The following is a 20010-nucleotide window of genomic DNA, read 5'->3' on the forward strand; positions in this document are numbered from 1 at the left end:
TGCTCTTGCGATTTGTTGATGGTCATCGCAAAGGCAAGACGTACTGGGAACTGCAAGCGCTTAAATTCAAACGGCATGTCCGTTGGAATTATGGAAATGCGTGGTAAGAGTACAACTTCACCTGCTGCCTTGCCATTTAGTATTGTTGCTTCAATCAAATTTGGCCACAATTTTTTGACTGAAAGTCTTGTGCCATTACACAAAGTCGGTGGCTTCAGATTTTGTAGAAGTATAATGGGTGAACCGACTTTCAGGACCAAACAATGCGGTAGCAGACCGGGGGGATCCAAAGAATTCAAGAATTCAGTTGGATAATTGACTACTTCATCTTGATCCAAAACGCTATCAATCGATGTATATGTTGTAGCTTCTCCTGGCAGTTTTTCTTGAATGGCAAAATTGATTTCGTTGACGTGTACATTTTTCGGTGCCATTTGCGCGTTCACTTAAATAATCGTTGCGTTGATAGTGTTGAACAATATTCGGAAATACACTTTCAATCAATTCTTCTTTCGATTGTAAAAGTCTACAAAAGTTGTTCGGCAATGTGATCAAACCGGTATCATCGATTGGTACTTTGCCTTCGCCAATGTCTAACAACTGCTTCGAAAACGCCGCTGCGGATCGATCATTTTGCAATTAGACTCGCATGTTGATGGTAAGAGTCAGCCTTTGAACATGTCTCCACAAAACTGACGATTTTAAACATGCGTTTATTTCGTCGGCAGGAGTTGAATGACTTGCAAAGTTTGCCGAAAATCGCCGGATAAAAGTTGTTGCTTTTGGCGTAAATCTTGCATTGTTCTGTTGCTTGTAATTACTTTTTGTTAGCCATTGGGCACTCATCCCATAGAACTATTCCAGCTCCTCGCAAACCTTTTGCCATTGCTAAATTCCTTGATATGTTGCACGTTGGTGTTTCTACGACTTAGATGTTCAACAGTAATTTCAACGCAGAATGTGCTGTTCGGCCGCCTTCAATTAGAGTAGCAGCGATGCCTGACGAAGCAATTGCCAGCGCAATTTCTACTGTGACCGCATAGTAGCAAGAATTAAAGAGGTCAGAAACGTTTTCCCTGTACCACCGGGCACATCCAGAAAGTAGAATCCACCGGCGTTATTGTCAACCGCTCGTATAATCTTATCATCTTTTTTTGATTGGGCGCAGCTATGCCAAGTTGCGTTAATGCCTTATTCGCAATTGTAAGGCACAGATCTTCAACCAACATCAAAGCATCATTACACATTTGTAATGTATATAGCAAATCTGCGTCCGATGCTCGACTACGCGCCAAAATTAATAAGTCCTCGGTCACGCAGTCTTTGTACTTATTCCACAGTTCTTGCAGATTTGACGGAAGGCATGTAGATATTATTATGGCGAATAGTACGCGTATTTGTTTTGGATGAGATGTGAGTGATGCGTCATGAAGTGCGGTGTCCCAATGCATATCATCTTCTAACAAATGCAATCGCTGACATGCTTTACGATACCTCGCACACAACTGACCGTCAACAGTTTTCAAATCATCAAATGATCTCGGTCCGCGCACGTTGACTAATAGCAGACGCAAATAGAAACATTCGGTGTTGTTCGGATGGATGGTGTAAATGCGTCCTATGGCATCGGTTTTACGGACATTTGGATAACCGTCAACACGCTCCTCTTGCTTTCGTCGTTGAAATGTTTTCGATGATGGATTCCAAGTGAAATATTGTGGTATTTCGGAACACAACTCGAAAAAGGTAGTTAGTGTTGTCCCCGGTGGTCGTGCTGCGCTCTGTGGTACATTGTCTGCAGTGAAATAAACGCGTTGACCATTTTCGGCCTTGACGGTAACTTGGCCGTTGATTCTGTGCGCGCCGCTCTCTGTACACCGCTCTACCTCGGGCATTCATTTGAGCGCGTCGCTCTTCACTTTGATTTCTTCTTGATATTGACATTCGACGTGAATCACTCGTATGCCTGCCAACCGTATTACGTTGGCGTAGTCGAGGCATTTTCTAGAGTATGCATATTTGAAGTACATAAATAAAAATGGAAAAATTAACCTAAAACTACATCTTAAACTATGTATTTTACCCACACACGCATATGCAATAAGACCCACAAACAGTGTATTTGCAAACCGCATGGAAACACTTACGAAACAATAACAATACTCACTTGCTTTGTGTTGTACGCAGAATGTTAATCACATTGAAATCTGAGAAAAATACACATAATGTTGAAACATTTTTTTATACACTCAGTGCATTCGGAACTCTTACGTTCTGTATGTCTTGTTAGCTTGACAGTCATCCATAGAAAGAACGAATGACAGGCAAAAACGATCAACATGCGATGTCAATGTTTTTTTTTTTTTATTAATTGTAAACATCCGCCAGTTGTTCCTTTTTATTAGTAAAAGGCATTTGACAGGACTGTTAATCTTGCGGCAAAACATTATTTCATGAGAATTTGTATAGGCGGGATGTATCATTTTTTTTTTTTTTTTGCAAAACGTGCAATGATACACACATTAAATTTCTTATGTGCACCCTCCAAACAGACCCCAATCACCCCTGAAAATTTCATTGAAATCGGGCAAGCGGTCTAGGAGGAGTATGCGAACAGGAAGTTTTGCCACTTAATTTTATATATATAGATTAAACTTAATATCTGTATATTTTTTTCATAAATATAAGAATTGAAGTTGATTATTGTTGTTGATATTATTATTTATTGATCAGCAATAATGTCGATCAATTTTGGGAGTTGCAGCGGATGTTTATTTATGTTACTCAACTTTAACAACAACATTGTTGCAATGATTGTTGTTATGTTGAAATAAATATTTGTTGTGTTAGCTTTTAAGTTATTGAATTTTAACAACTACATTGTATCAATGAATATTGTTGAAATAAATATTTGTTGTATTAACTTGTGTAGTATAAGTGTCGTTGATACTGGTATTAACTCTCCTCTCTCTTATAAAAAAAAAAGAAATGTGGTGTCGTGGGACACCAGGTAGGAACGAAGTTCCTTCGGCTAATAAAGAATCGATACAATTTGCAAAAAAATTTGCTGATTTGTTTTATTTAAGTACGGACAAGTATTAAGAAAATTTAGTATTTTAAGAAATACTCGTAATGAATTACGTAAAATAAAAAAAAAAATGTAATTCAAATTAATAACTAGAATAACAAAATAATAGTCAAGTTTGGTAAAACCAAATGTGCATGCCTATAACTTGCCAAAGTAACTAAAAGAATTTCACATTTCCTAGTTCTCTACAATCGACTTGGAAGTTTTGGGTATAGGTGGTGTTTATACGTATTTCTTTTATTTAGCCGAGGCTTACTTTCGCTGCAGTTTCTTGCCCCATTGATGGGATTCTTTTTGCAAAGGTGTGTGTTATTAAACATATAATGTCTCCATATAGTTTAGGTCAGGGTTTCCCAAAGTGGGCGATAACGCCCCCTAGTGGGCGCTGCAGATGTCAAGGGGGGCGGTAAGAGACCCAGAAAGAAAATGGGGCCGTTGTGTAGGGCTTGGGGGGTTATTTGTAATTTATTTAGCTAGAAGGCCTCTTAGACAACGACTACATGAGCTCTCGACTCTCAACAACAACTTGTGAACATCAACTAATATGAAATAAAGGATTGCTCAAACTCGGTTCTATATTTCTCTCCGCGTAGTTCATATATCTGTCCCATTTTATTGAATATAGAAAAATGAAAAACATGTCAATCGGTCGCTCCGTTTCATAACGAGCATCTCGACAGGATAGAATTTATAGAATACTAACTGTCAAACGTATTGCTATTGCCATTGCCAAATCTGTATGTGGGCATTTGCTATCATAATATAATCATTTGCGCAAAGGTGTAGGGTAGGTAGGTTCGAGCTGATGTAGCGCATACTTTGAGCTCTTGAAAAATTTATTTTATCACTTGCGAAATGACGTCGGGTAGGTAGCTGATGTAGCGCACGTTTTGAGCTTTTGAACTCCTTAAATCTTTTATGTGGAAAATAAAAAAGGATCTTTATCCTTTCTTACAAATGTATTTAGTTGCTACAAACTTAAGTGAAAAACTATTTCAATCACTGCAATATGTCATCAAAGCAGTCAATAAAATCCGCAACAGCTCTTTGAATGATAAATTATTTCATCAGTTTTGTGTTACTAATGACGAGGTTTGTTGTTTCATACTGCAGTTCGTTGGCTATCAAGAGGCAATTTTCTGACTCGATTCTACAACCTGTTTGACTCTGTTATAGAGTTCTTGGAAACTAAAGATACAGAATTTCAAGACAAGCTCATAACATCAAAGAATGATATAGCTTAAATTGTTCAACGACATGAATCTCCAACTGCAAGGCGATAAACTAAATTTAATTAAAACACAAAACGTCGTTGCTGCTTTCGCAGCCAAACTGCTTCTACACAAAAAGAATCTGGGCAGACGCGAGTTTCACAATTTTTCGAATTTATCAGTATCATGCAGTAACGACGAATTGTTTGCCTACTGCCAACATTTGGAAAACCTCCACACTGACTTCATTGAACGATACCAGAACATTTTGAACTTGGAAATACCAGACTGGGTGTTGGATCCGTTTTCAAATGTCAACACAGCAATGTCACCTCAGCTGGAAGAAGAACTTATAGAATTGACAACAAACGAGGAAATAAAAATCAAGTTCAAAAATGGTTACCAAGAATTTTGACTACAAAAACCGATCTCGCAATTGTATCCTGGATTGTGGTCAATCGTTCAACGATTCCTGATAGCATTCCGATCGTCATATTTGGTGAACGTGGATTTAGTGCTGTGACAACACTGTTTACTAAAAATAGAAATCGTTTGCTTGTTACCGAACGTGACGACTTGCGACTGTTCTTGAGTAAATTGGAACCTGATATTAACAAACTTATTAAATAGCATCAGATTCATCCTTCACATTAGTTTTTATATATGGATCGATTATTTTAGTTTTATTTTTAATAAAAGATTCTCTGTTTTAATACTATAAAGTTGTGTTTCAATAATCATTCTTATTGGCAGGTGGAGCCCGTAAGAGTTAACTTGAGACCTAAGCGCCGTTGTATGTTACCTACTGCGCTCAGGTTTCAAGTTGCTGGTTATAGTAAAAGTTTCGTTTAGAATTCTCCGTTAATATACATATACTAGCTGACCCCGCAGCCGTTGTCCTGTGCGAAATTATGTGTTTTGAAATGAAAAGACAAAAATTCATATCTTATTGATAATCATTTATTTGCTATTTGTCTACATTTTTCTTCAATGTAACGCAGCTTGATAAAAAAAATTTTTTTGTTTCTGTTTCAGTGCGTAAATGTACAGAGAAGATGGTTTTCCAACTCTTGAGCACGCCACGTATATCTGGCCGTGTGAAAAACATAGCATTTCCAAATGTATGCCACCCACTATGCGACTATTCTGTTGATCGTCATTTTAAATTCAATTTTCACTGGAAACGGAATACTTTTGAACCGAATTGGCAAATCGTTAGAACTCAAAAGAAATCCATAGAATCAAACATTCTGTCCTTATATTTGATAGGTGCATCACAATCAGATTGCGATGATGCGGTGGCATACCAGGCCTCTCCAAAGAATTTACAAATTCCACTGGTAATTCACGGTGTCGACTTCATTGTCAGACGATCGATCGATTTGTATGATTGCAAGTCTCCTGGAATTTGACTTTGAATTTTCCAGTTTAAGTCAACAACATAGGTATTTGTGGCAGCTAAGATTGCTCGTACACTCAAGGAATCGTACTTACGACAGTTTGGCCAATGTTCGTATAAACATTCGTGATGGGTCCATCTTTCGTGAATTGATAAACGGCATATGGGATTGATATCAGACCATGGGAAGTATCAATCAGTATTGACCCATTTCCAATTCTTAGCGTATGTAATGTAAAATGTCTTCGGCAATGTAATTTTTGGTCGTATCCCATAACGCGGATTTGAAGGCTGATCATCGCGAAATGTGTGTGAACAGTGGCATTCGTTTTTCGGGTGGATTGTGTAAGTTCATTCTAATGCATTAGTTGAGAACACACCTGGATGTCCATCTACTGGATGACCCTGCTTCCTGCGTAACAATTTCTTCGATGATGCATCCCATGTATAATATCAACGTATTTCGAATAGTGCAATGTTCTCGCAAACGGATCACTGACGGAAGTTGAGAAAAAACTCGCTAATGTTAATTTTGTTGCTGGTGGTGTTTCTGTTGACTGTACTGTATTCTCTGGGTTGAAATAGACTCTTTGGTCATTCCCCAAATTAACTTCGAGACGCACAACAGTCGGAAAACGTTCATGAATTTCAAAAGAAATATCCTACAAAGCACTTTATTTCAGTTCACGTATCGACCGTGTCGTTTAAAACCAATAACCGCCATGTTGCTTCCTATGGTGACGTATTTACAAACGTATTTTATCGATTACACCAAACTGCAATACGCAACATTCACATGACTTTTGAATGTGAATTAGACAATAGTGGCGAATATGGTACGACCCATGTGTTGTCAACTTTGATGTGTTGTTAACTTCGATATTTACGAAGATGATGATGGATATCCATCATTTCCAGCTTGTGTTTCAGAAAAGCACATGGATAATGTTTCGCGCATTTATTGTCAGGCATACAAACCGAAGTGTGATTGTGGTGTCCGCAAGGTCCATGAACCATGTTGGTTTTCATCACTTCATATAATACTGGATCTTTCTCTGCATCATTAATTTCCGCAGAAATGAGTTCATCAATTTGATCTGGTGTGACAACCATCCACCATCCAAAGAATATGTACGTGCGACAAACCTCTCTTTTGCCACTCAACAGAGTACATTTAGCATCTAACAGTACCACATATATGTACCTACCCTACTCCAAGATAAACTCCATGAAACATCGTAACTGTTGTTTGAAAAGTCGTGCTGTGACATAGTGACGATCGCTTGCTTATTGACCGCGATCCATAATTCCGCACGTATGTCACCGCATCCTGGGAGTATTTCTTGCCTTGCCTTGCCTTTGGCTGCCATACTTTGATGGACCGATATTAGGGCGACCTCTTCGTGGCTTCGTAACAAATTTCAATCTGCAATTGACCTCTTTGTGTGAAACGCACGTAAAGTTTTTACTGAATAATTTTTCTTTTGAATAGCCGGAATAAAAAAGCAAGCCACCGAAATTGAACTATTCAAATAATTTACAAATCAAAATATTGAAAAACAAAACAAACAAAAATTGAAAAAAAATGTTTATGGAAAAAAGATACTTTTTGGAATTACCCTAAAAAAAAAATATTCTCCTTGTTTGAGAGGAGACCTATCCGAATTGGTGGTAATCACCGAAATCGGTCCAGGCGTTCTCTAGTTATAAGCGTAGTAACTAACATCACTTTCTTTTATAGATATTAAGCGATGTGATAAAAACTTGATCCACAGATGTCGCCTTTTTCTTTGGCATCGTTTTGTTTAATACACGTTTACGCCAATTTAAGGTTTGAATATTGGATACTGCGATGGTAGCGCCATCCATCGGTCAAACATTCCAAATTTAAAAATTGATTAAAAATGAAAAAATAATTTAAAAAACATTTTCCAGTGGACCAAATTGTAAATATAAACCATTCCCGAATCTCCTTGAACGTACACACAAAACTTCATCAAAATCGGTCCATCCGTTTAGGAGCAATTCCAAGGCAAACACACAGTCAGAAGATTTATATATACATATAAAGATAGGTCACAATAATTAATTTGAAGTTATAGTGGTTTTTAAATTGGTGAAAAAAGGGGGGCGCTAAAAAAATATTTATTCTCAAAGTGGGCGGTAGACAAAATAAGTTTGGGAACCAGTGGTCTAGGTCTTCGAAACTTCTACTTTGACCCCAACTTATTTTTCCCGTTCCGTCCAATACGATGTTAAGGGAATACTCGTATTTAAGTCTAGATTCAGAAATTTCAGGTAAAAAATGTAAATTAATATTTTTAATATAATTTTTTTTATTATTTTAACATTACAAGAATACATAACAAAATCTGAAAATAGGTACCGGGGTCTAAGTATACGGTTTCCTGGGGGCTTGAACAGTTTTAATTGGATTTAAACAATTTTTGGTCATAAGGTGGCATACATTGAAGATATTAATTGTGCAAAGTTGTATCAGGTTATATTCATAGCTATATACTTGATTTGTGTACTGAAAACTGAACGAATCAAGTGGAATTTAAAATTGTGCTATATGGGAAGTAGGCATGGTTGTTGTCCGACTTCGTCCATTTTTACAATGTTACATAAGAATGTAAAAAGAATGCCACGTACTAAATTTTGTCGCAATCGGTCAGTCGGGTCCCGAGATATGAGATTACAACAAAAAGTTGGCGGTGCCACACTCATCGTCTAATTTTCAAACCGGCTCCCATAAAGCTTTCTCATACCATCCTGGTGGTCTCTAGCGTATACAGTTATTAATTTATCGTGCTTTTAGTAGAAATGAGCGGGATTATCCGCCGATTTCATTCACTTTTGGTCGGTAGAAGTTCTTATAAGATTTATGCTCAGCAAATTTGGTTGTTGTAGCTTAAGTGGTTTAAGAGCTATGTACATTATTAGACGGCGGGGCCACGCCCACGTTTTGCCATTCCTTGTGCTTACAGCTTCATACATATCTTAATTGAGCGCTGTTATGGAACTTTATATATTTTCGGTTAGTGGCGATTTGTGTTCGGACGGACAGACAGTCAACCGAAATTCAATTTTTCTCTTCGTCCAGATCGTTTTATATATGTACATCTTCTTCTTCTTCTTCTTTACTAGCGTAGATACCGCTTACGCGATTATAGCCGAGTCAACAACAGCGCGCCAGTCATTTCTTCTCTTCGCTACGTGGCGCCAATTGGATATTCCAAGCGAGGCCAGGTCCTTCTCCACTTGGTCTTTCCAACGTAGTGGAGGTCTTCCTCTTCCTCTGCTTCCCCCGGCGGGTACTGCGTCGAATACTTTCAGAGCTGGAGTGTTTTCATCCATCCGGACAACATGACCTACCCAGCGTAGCCGCTGTGTTTTAATTCACTGAACTATGTCAATGCCGTCATATATCTCGTACAGCTCATCGTTCCATTGAATGCGATATTCGCCGTGGCCAACGCGCAAAGGACCATAAATCTTTCGCAGAACTTTTCTCCCGAAAACTCGCAACGCCGACTCATCTGTTGTTGTCAACGTCCAAGCCTCTGCACCATAGAGCAGGACGGGAATTATGAGCGACTTATAGAGTTTAGTTTTTGTTCGTCGAGAGAGGACTTTACTTTTCAATTGCCTACTCAGTCCGAAGTAGCACCTGTTGGCAAGAGTAATCCTGCGTTGGATTTCCAGGCTGACATTGTTGGTGGTGTTAATAGTGGTTCCTAAATAGACGAAATTATCTACAACTTCAAAGTTATGACTGTCAGCAGTGACCTGAGAGCCAAGTCGCGAGTGCGACGACTGTTTGTCTGATGACAGCCCTCGTTCACTGCCAGACCCATTTGCATTGTTTTCTTGTTCAGTCTGGAGAAAGCAGAACTAACGGCGCGGGTGTCGTGGCCGATGATATCAATATCATCAGCATACGCCAGCAGCTGTACACTCTTATAGAAGATGGTACCTTCTCTGTTGAGTTCTGCAGCTCGAACTATTTTCTCCAGAAGCAGGTTGAAAAAGTCGCATCATAGGGAGTCACCTTGTCTGAAACCTCGTTAGGTATCGAACGGCTCGGAGAGGTCCTTCCCGATCCTGACGGAGCTTTTGGTGCTGCTCAACGTCAGTTTACACAGCCGTATTAGTTTTGCGGGGATACCAAATTCAGACATCGCGGCATAAAGGCAGCTCCCTTTCGTGCTGTCGAAAGCAGCTTTGAAATCGACGAAGAGGTGGTGTGTGTCGATTCTCCTTTCACGGGTCTTTTCCAAGATTTGGCGCATGGTGAATATCTGGTCGGTTGTTGATTTACCAGGTCTAAAGCCACACTGATAAGGTCCAATCAGTTTGTTGACGGTGGGCTTTAATCTTTCACACAATACGCTCGACAGAACCTTATATGCGATGTTGAGGAGGCTAATCACACGGTAGTTGGCACAGATTGTGGGGTCTCCTTTTTTATGGATTGGGCATAGCGCACTTAAATTCCAATCGTTGCGCATACTTTCGTCCGACCATATTTTACAAAGAAGCTGATGCATGCACCTTATCAGTTCTTCGCCGCCGTGTTTGAATAGCTCGGCCGGCAATCCATCGGCCCCTGCCGCTTTGTTGTTTTTCAGGCGGGCAATTGCTATTCGAACTTCTTCATGGTCGGGCAATGGAATGTCTGCTCCATCATCATCGATTGGGGTATCGGGTTCGCCTTCTCCTGGTGTGGTGCGTTCACTGCCATTCAGCAGACTGGAGAAGTGTTCCCTCCATAATTTAAATATGCTCTGGGCATCGGTGGCTAGATCACCTTGGGGGGTTATACAAGAGTATGCTCCTGTCTTGAAACCTACTGTAAGCCGCCGCATCTGTACGTAGAATTTTCGAGCTTTACCCCTGTCGGCCAGCTTATCAAGCTGTTCGTACTCACGTATTTCGGCCTCTTTCTTCTTCTGTCTGCAAATGCGTCTCGCTTCCCTCTTCAACTCTCGGTATCTATCCCATCGCGCACGTGTTGTGGTCGATCGTAACGTTGCGAGGTAGGCAGCCTGTTTTCTCTCCGCTGCGACACGGCACTCCTCGTCGTACCAGCTATTCTTTTGCACTTTCCGAAAACCAATGGTTTCGGTTGCAGCTGTACGTAAGGAGTTTGAAATGCCGTTCCACAGTTCCCTTATACCGAGTTGTTGACGAGTGCCCTCAGAGAGCAGGAGTGCAAGCCGAGTAGAAAATCGTTCGGCTGTCTGTTGTGATTGCAGCTTCTCGACGTCGAACCTTCCTTGTGTTTGTGGGCGTGCGTTTTTTGCTACACAGAGGCGAGTGCGAATTCCGGCTGCAACAATATACTCGTAGTGGTGACCTCGGAGCGCACGCAAGTTAATACCACCAGTTCAGATTACATGAACATATTCTATATCTGTTATAAATATGTAACACATATGGTACTTTGCTAATACTGTCCGCCGTAGGTGGTCCAAAAATGTAACTCATAGATTGTAATCTGATTGATGAATCTTTCCACTTGTAACATATGCCCTATCTCAAGTGGATTGTAGATATACTTCCTAGAATGTAAGATTAATATTTTTATCTAGGCTTAAGCAAAATATTGTATTTAAGAAAATGTAATAAAGAAAACGAGGCAGTTGTCCGTAGTTACCCTAACACAAACCACATTATTAATAGGCGATCCTGCCAGGAGTATCGTAAAACTCCTGTTTGACCGAAACAAAAAAAAAACAACAACAAAAAAACGCAAACAAGTATCGCGAAGTCGCGAGAAAAGAAATATAAAAGTACGATTGTGTTACTTAAAGCGTACGGTGGTAATTAGAAGCGCGCAAAGCAATTAACGGCAAAAGAAAAATCGCTAAGTCCAAAAAGAGACATAAGAAAAAATCTCAGCGCCACAATTGAAAAAAATTCGAGTGTGTGTTTGTGCCAACTGCCTATCGAACGCGCCACGTCTATACGGATTACGGGCGAAAAACAAGCTAACGTACGCGTTACAACAATTGAAAAAATAAATAAAATTGAGAAACAAAAGACTACAACAGTTTCACAAATAAAGTGATTTTAAAACAAATAAATAAAAAGAAATTTCTGTAAATCAGAAATTTCACCAAAAAACTTATTTCATTTAAACCTCGCACACGGCCGCCAACGATGGCCATTGCACAACCAACCGCCAAAATTCGACTCAAAAAGCAACAGCAGCAGCAAAGGCAACAATAGCCGCAACAGTAGTAACAGCAGCAACAGCAGCAATAGCAACAGTAACAACAGCAGCAGTAGAAGCAGCAACATAAAATTAGTTGTAAGTAAGGCTTATAGTTATTAATTAAATGGGAAATAAACCCTCTAATATTAAGTATAAAAATTGTTTACTGTGAGTTTTACTATATATCCTGCTTTATGAAACTCACAAATACATATAGTATATAAAAAAGGCAAACCCGAAAAGTAACGATTATAAAAAAGAGGCGATAGGAATAAAGAATTTTTAAGAGAACAAGATAATTTTATAATTTTCCAAAATGGCAGTGAATAATTTTACTGTAGACGATATAGCTAGATTAATAGCTACACAAACCGCAAACTTAAGAACTGAGATAGCTCAGTTGAGTAATAGAATTAAAACTTTAACAGATGCGGCACACGTAACTGAGTATGAAACTCAAGGAATTAATGATTCTATAAAATGTGACGAAAATTTAGACATAATAAAGTCTTTGCCAGAATTTTCCGGTAAATCTTATGTCAGCTGGAGAGAAGCTGCTAAGAATTCGATGAGCCTATATATTGAAGGTAGTAGAAGGTATTTTGGAGCGCTAACTATCCTCTGAAATAAGATTGTAGTAATGCCAATGATATGTTAACTAATCATATCATTAGATTTTGCTTACGCCGACAGACGACCAATTCACGTAATTGATCCAGAAATGAGCGTTATGAGACAAGGATCGACATCCTTAATTGATTATTATAATGAAGTCAATCAGAAATTGACATTACTAATAAATAAAACTATAATGACGCACGGCACCAATTCAGATATTACAAAACAATTAAATATCAAGAATCGAGAAACCACGTTAAGAACTTTTATAACTGATTTAAATTACCCTCTAAACCAAATATTATTTACACTAACACATACGGATTTGCCAAATGCTCTTGCTAAAGCACAAGAACTTCATTCAAACCAAATACGATCGCAATTTGCTTTGAAATTTACTAAAAACAATCATGAAATTGGTTCATGAAACCAGCCTCAAGCTAACCGAAGATATTCGAATTTTCAGAATAACTTAAGGTACCCCCAAACAAATAATAATTCATACCAAATGTATGCCAATCACCCAGAACCTATGGAAGTGGATCAATCAATCCAATTAACAAATAAACCCAATCATGTGCAAAGAAACCAACCACATGTGAGGAGTAACAGATATAATTGGCAAACAAATTATCAGCCAACAAATATACCAAAAAGGTCCATTGAAAGTGCACAAATAAGCACGCAACCTCAACCAAAAATTCAACGAATTAATAATATTGGTGAGAACCATTTTTTAGGGTAAACTCCGATTTGCCGTATGTTATTAAAACCGATAAAAAACTTTTAGTAAATATATACGGGCTGGAATTTATAATAATAAAAACATTTTAGTAATTAAGAAGAAGGTTAGAACCATTCATGGTTCGACCATAATAAAACATTTTCATAATATCAATGTGTTTGGTATACAAGAACGTTTTTATGAAATTAAAAATTTAGAGAGCGATCTTTTAATTGGAATTAATTTCCTGAATAAAATCGGAGCGACAATTGATATTCCGAATAGAAAATTGATTTATGAGAATAATAAAACAGAGAAAATAAATTTTCTCAATGATTTAATTATACTAAACCCCTTGGGACAAAAAAGTCCTGAGGCATCCGTCAATGATAATATTACCAAAAATGATACTAAGGATAGAAAAATTAATGAACCAAATGCTCACAATATTTTAAAAATAAATAATGTTGAAATTTCTAACGAAGTTGCTGATACGTATAACTATAATAATAATGAAACGAAAGATATCAACATTCCATTGCTAAGAGAGGATGTTATTAAAATAATAAATAAAGCTCATCAAAACGTGAACATGGATTTACCTTTTAGAACAGATATTAAAGCAGAAATCAGAACTGGGGATGACAAACCTATATGGTCCAAACAATATCCTTATTCTATATCTGCAAATGATTTTGTTAATAAGGAAATCGAAAGTTGCAAAAGGGATTATACGACATAGTAAAAGCCCGTATAATTCTCCCTTTTGGGTCGTTCCAAAAAAAGGAATAAATGAAGATGGTAGTCCGAAATTAAGACTGGTCATCGACTTTAAAAAAATTAATGAAAAAACAATAACCGACAGGTACCCAATGCCCAATCCCGACGTGATACTTTTTAATTTGGGAGAATCAAAATACTTTTCCACAATAGATTTAGAGTCTGGATTTCATCAGATATTGATGGAAGAAAACGATATAGGAAAAAAAACAGTATTTTCTGTAAATAACGGAAAATATGAATACCTAAGAATGCCATTTGGACTTAAAAATGGTCCAAGTATATTTCAGAGAGCAATGAATAATATTTTACAAGAATTTATAGGAAAATTTTGTCACGTATATGTTGACGACATAATAGTATATTCAAAAACTCTAAAGGAACATATAACTCATTTTAAATATATAACACAAACCCTCGAAGAAGCCCATATGAAAATATCTATGTACAATTATTAATCTTCATCAAGAAGGAATTGTTGTTTGTGAAACCTTAAAAAGAGCGTTACAAGAACAAGTTGAATTAGCTCAACCAAACTTTGAGAAAAAATTAATTTTAACTACTGACGCATCTAATGTTGCTGTAGGTGCAGTTTTATCCCAAGAAGGAAGACCAATAACATTTATTTCAAAGACATTAAACACTACCGAACAAAATTACGCAACAAACGAAAAAGAATTATTCGCTATAGTTTGGGCATTAAAGACAATTATCTTTATGCAGTAAAAATTTAGAAATTCATACGGATCATCAACCATTAGCATTTACAATGTCCGAAAAAAAAATCCAAATGTTAAAATGAAAAGATGGCGAGCTTTTATTGAGGAGTTTTCTCCAATAATAATTTATAAACCGGGAACAACAAATGTAGTTGCTGACGCATTATCAAGACAAGTATTAAATAATTTAACTAGTTCATGTGAGTCGAGTGACTCAAGTGATTCACTAATAGAAACCCAACATTCCGCAGAAAGTAGCGATGAGTACCAAATTCATGAAACAAAAAAACCTTTGAATCATTTTAAGCAACAGATAGTAATCGATAATGGAGCAAGAATTACTGTCTTAGAGACTATTTCTTCTTTTAATAATAAACGTTTTTTAATTGAATATGACAGACCAGAAAATATAATTGGTATTTTAAAAGAATATATGAATCCAAAAGTAGTTACAGGAATATTTTGCACACCTGAAGTGCTATATGTAATAAAAAACATTGTGAAGGAGACATTTCCCACGATAAAATTTCTATATACCAAACTACTCCCTAATGATATATGCAATAAAGAAGATCAAGGATCGATAATCGAGCAAACACATACTAGAGCGCATAGAAATTGTAGGGAAAATTTGGCACAAATTAGGCAGTAATATTTTTGGCCTTTAATGATAAAACAATTTAAACAGTATGCAAAAAATGCATATGTAATAGTAATAAATATGAAAGACATCCGAAACTAATTCCAATAGGGGAAGCACCAACACCAAAAAAAGAGGGAGAACAACTCCATAAGACATTTTTTTTCGCACAAAAGCTTAAATTTCTTACATGTATAGATTCATATTCCAAATTTCTAATCATAAAATATATAGAAGACAAATCAAATTTAGAAGAAAAAGTTTTGAACTGTTACAAACAAATGTTAAAAGTATAGTTATTGATAATGAACCAGGCTTAAGTACGATACAGTTCAAGTCTTTAATGGAAAGGATTAATGTGCAAATTTATTATTGTACACCACGCCACAGTACAAGTAATGGCCAAATAGAAAGAGTTCATTCAACACTGATTGAAATTTCCAGATGTTTAAAGCAAGAACACAGCTTAATTAGTAATTTTGAATCAATTATGAGAGAAGTTCAACAGTATAATAAAACAATTCATTCTGTAACAGGTAAACAACCTTGCAACATTTTATTTAATAAAGAGCCTAACGATAATATGAAAAATGTGTTGCAAAATGCTCAAGAGAAAATGCTAGAGCATCATAACAAGAAAAGGCTTCAGAAAAGTTATCAGAAAGGAGATATTATTTATGAAAAAATTTATGGGGAAAGAAATAAATTGAACCTCAAGTACAAAAGACAAGTAGTATTAGAAGGTTTAGGAAATACAATTAAAATACAAAACAGAAACAGAATAATACATAAAGATAATATTAAATCTTAAAATTCTTTAGGTTCACAATGTTATACATCATCATACTTTATACGGCAATGCCATTCATCACAGCTCAAATCGAAATCATGGATCTCAATCACGTGAATGGATATTCCCTTCTGAACCTAGAAAACGTAAAGTTGGTTGAAAGATACGACAGAATTACATATCTTATTAATACAACAATGTACAAAGAAATAGTTGACAATTTAGAAGAAATGGCACTCAAAGAAAAAGAACCGAATCCGCTTGTAATGGCTAAAATTAAGCATATTACTTAGAACTCAGATATATACACTCACCGTACATCATAGAATTGAGAAAAGGGGATTAGTTAATATTATAGGGACAGGTCTTAAATATATTTATGGCGTCATGGACGACGAAGACCGTCAAGAAATAGAAGGCAAATTAGAAATAAATACAATCAATGCCCACAATGCAATTGAACAAATCAATGTTGAGAAAAACATTAATGAAAAATTTAACTACCAAATTAAAGCTATTAGTGATAATACTAACAATCACTACAGCAAATTATTTCAGAATATAAACGCAGTTAGCTCAGAATTAAATAAAATACTCGTAGCAAAGGAACGGTGGACAAACAAACTGTTAGGGAATTTAATGTATATTGTAATGACGAGCCAAAATAACCTCTTAAGTAGAGATATTATTTCAGATGACGATAGTTTAAAATTGAATATAACTTTTGAAAAATTGGGTAAGATCAAAATTGTAATTGTCACTCAAATCGAAAATATTGTGATTTTAGTGAAGATTCCTAGTTTTACTAAAGAGACCTATCAATCAATATACATTCAACTTATACCGAATATAAATCAAGCAGAATTAAATATACAAGAAAAGGAAATTTTATGTCTAAATGATATCACATATAAAAAGACTTCCATTAAAAAAGAATTAGAAGAATACAAAGACGATTGCATCGAATATTTATTTAGGAGTCAAATTAAGATGAATTGTAAATATAAATATAATAACCAATCAAAAGTAGATAGAATAGATACAAACCATATTTACGTAATCAATGCAAAAAATAAAACAATTTATCACAACTGTAATTCTAACAACTTTACTCTCACAATGAAATTATTACCAAATCCAGTTAAGGTTACTAATAACAGAACTCAGATATGAAGAAAAAAAAAGTTAAATGATAAATTACAGTCTGATAACAATTGTCAGCCTTATAATAGTAATACTAATAATCTGTAAATACAAAAAGAATAAAAGCACACATGTTAAAATTAACATTGAACAAATTCCAATGCAAGATCAAGCCCAACCCATAGATCAAATGATGGAAAGGATCAAGCACTATTCCTCTTTGAATCGGGACGCTTCAATTTAGAGGTGGGGGAGTTAATACCACCAGTTCAGATTACATGAATATATTCTATATCTGTTATAAATATGTAACCCATATGGCACTTTGCTAATACTGTCCGCCTTAGGTGGTCCAAAAATGTAACTCATAGATTGTAAGATGAATCTTTCCACTTGTAACATACATATATCCTATCTCAAGTGGATTGTAGATATACTTTCTAGAATGTAAGATTAATATTTGTACCTAGGCTTAAGCAAAATATTGTATTTAAGAAAATGTAATAAAGAAAACGAGGCAGTTGCCCGTAGTTGCCCAAACACAAACCACATTATTAATTCGCACATCTAAAACACTGTAGACGTGTCTTCCGTCTATCACAAGATGATCGATCTGGTTGGTGGTTTTTCGATCCGGAGACAGCCAGGTAGCTTGATGTATCTTCTTATGCTGGAATCTAGTACTACAGATAACCATGTTTCGGGCCCCGGCGAAGTCGATCAGCCTCAACCCATTTGGGGATGTTTCCTCGTGGAGGCTGAATTTACCGACCGTAGTGCTAAAGATACCTTCTTTGCCCACCCTGGCGTTGAAGTCGCCAAGCACGATTTTGTCATCGTGGCGGGGGCATCTCTCATAAGTGCGCTCCAAGCACTCATAAAAGGCATCTTTAGTCACATCGTCGACTACCTACTCGCCTCTGTCCATCGCATTTCTTGGACGGCGGTGATGTCAGCCTTTATTTTCACGAGGACAACAACCAGCTGGGCAGCGGCACCTTCCCAATTAAGGGACCGGACATTCCAGGTGCATGCCCTCAAATCATAGTCCTTAATTCGTTTGCCATGGTCGTCATCAAAAGGGGGGTCACTCATCCGAGGCTTGTTGTTCCTTTTCATTGGTAAGATTTTTTACGTGGCGGGTCCCAAACCCAGCGCACAACCCTGCGGAGGGGATGTTTCGCCTTCTCACTTTAGCTCGCCTTCAAACGGATGTTCTTAGGCTACCCAGAGGATACTTGGTCAAAGACCGGAAGTCGTGAGCTGCTTGAGTCATATGTAAAAGAATCGTTTCTGGCCACTCGCAAGTGAATGGCGATCAGAGAACTTTCCTCACTTTCGTGAACTTCTACACATGACTCCGTCCTCCATGTAGGACTAGTGTCTCAAAAAAAAAAAATGTTATGCACTGAGTATGGAATTTAATCTCTAACAAGTAAGGAAGGGACACGTTCGGATGAAACTGAACATTTGTACTCTCAAAATTCGCAAGAACCTAAGATGTTGACAAAACTTTATAGTAAAAAATTTTTTAGGCAACATTCAGCAATAATTACTGTTTGATTTGTGGGATCAAACGGATAAACTCAATAAATATTCTTTGAGTTCTTTCCGCAAGTGGGGGAAAAGTAAAGATCGTTACTGAGCTGAGAAATATTTCATATTAATTTTATTTGACTAATTTTAAGCCTTTTATAATATTTTGGGAATCTTACGTATCTAATTAAATATATGTGTAATTTGGTATGTATTGCGCATCATATGGGTTTTTTTTTAATCTTGCAACAAGTTGCTATAGAGCAGTGGTTCCCAAATTTATTTTGCCTACCGCCCACTTTGAGAATAAATATTTTTTTAGCGTCCCCATTTTTTCACCTATTTAAAAACCACTATAACTTCAAATTAATTATTGTGACCTATGTATATATGTATATTAATGGAGAATTCTAAACGAAACTTTTACTATAACCAGCAACTTGAAACCTGAGCGCAGTACGGGCTCCACCTGCCAGCAAGAATGATTATTGAAACACAACTTTATAGTATTAAAACAGAGAATCTTTTATTAAAAATAAAACTAAAATAATCGATCCATATATAAAAACTAATGTGAAGGATGAATCTGATGCTATTTAATAAGTTTGTTAATATCAGGTTTCAATTTACTCAAGAACAGTCGCAAGTCGTCACGTTCGGTAACAAGCAAACGATTTCTATTTTTAGTAAACAGTGTTGTCACAGCACTAAATCCACGTTCACCAAATATGACGATCGGAATGCTATCAGGAATCGTTGAACGATTGACCACAATCCAGGATACAATTGCGAGATCGGTTTTTGTAGTCAAAATTCTTGGTAACCATTTTTGAACTTGATTTTTATTTCCTCGTTTGTTGTCAATTCTATAAGTTCTTCTTCCAGCTGAGGTGACATTGCTGTGTTGACATTTGAAAACGGATCCAACACCCAGTCTGGTATTTCCAAGTTCAAAATGTTCTGGTATCGTTCAATGAAGTCAGTGTGGAGGTTTTCCAAATGTTGGCAGTAGACAAACAATTCGTCGTTACTGCATGATACTGATAAATTCGAAAAATTGTGAAACTCACGTCTGCCCAGATTCTTTTTGTGTAGAAGCAGTTTGGCTGCGAAAGCAGCAACGACGTTTTGTGTTTTAA

General features: G+C 36.7%; 2 protein-coding genes across 15 annotated transcripts in view; both read right to left on the bottom strand.

Moving 5' to 3' along the window:
- Window positions 1-4706, bottom strand: part of LOC125776616 (uncharacterized) — a 468092-nt gene extending 463386 nt beyond the window's left edge. The window contains exon 1 of the mRNA XM_049450003.1: window positions 122-4706. The gene's annotated coding sequence lies outside the window, so the exon portion shown is untranslated. The remainder of the gene's footprint in view (window positions 1-121) is intronic.
- LOC105233125 (endothelin-converting enzyme 2) overlaps window positions 1-20010 on the bottom strand; it is a 789700-nt gene that overhangs the window by 658908 nt on the left and 110782 nt on the right. The window lies entirely within an intron of this gene.

The sequence above is a fragment of the Bactrocera dorsalis genome, chromosome 2 (assembly GCF_023373825.1).
Source record: "Bactrocera dorsalis isolate Fly_Bdor chromosome 2, ASM2337382v1, whole genome shotgun sequence".
NCBI lineage: Eukaryota > Metazoa > Arthropoda > Insecta > Diptera > Tephritidae > Bactrocera > Bactrocera dorsalis.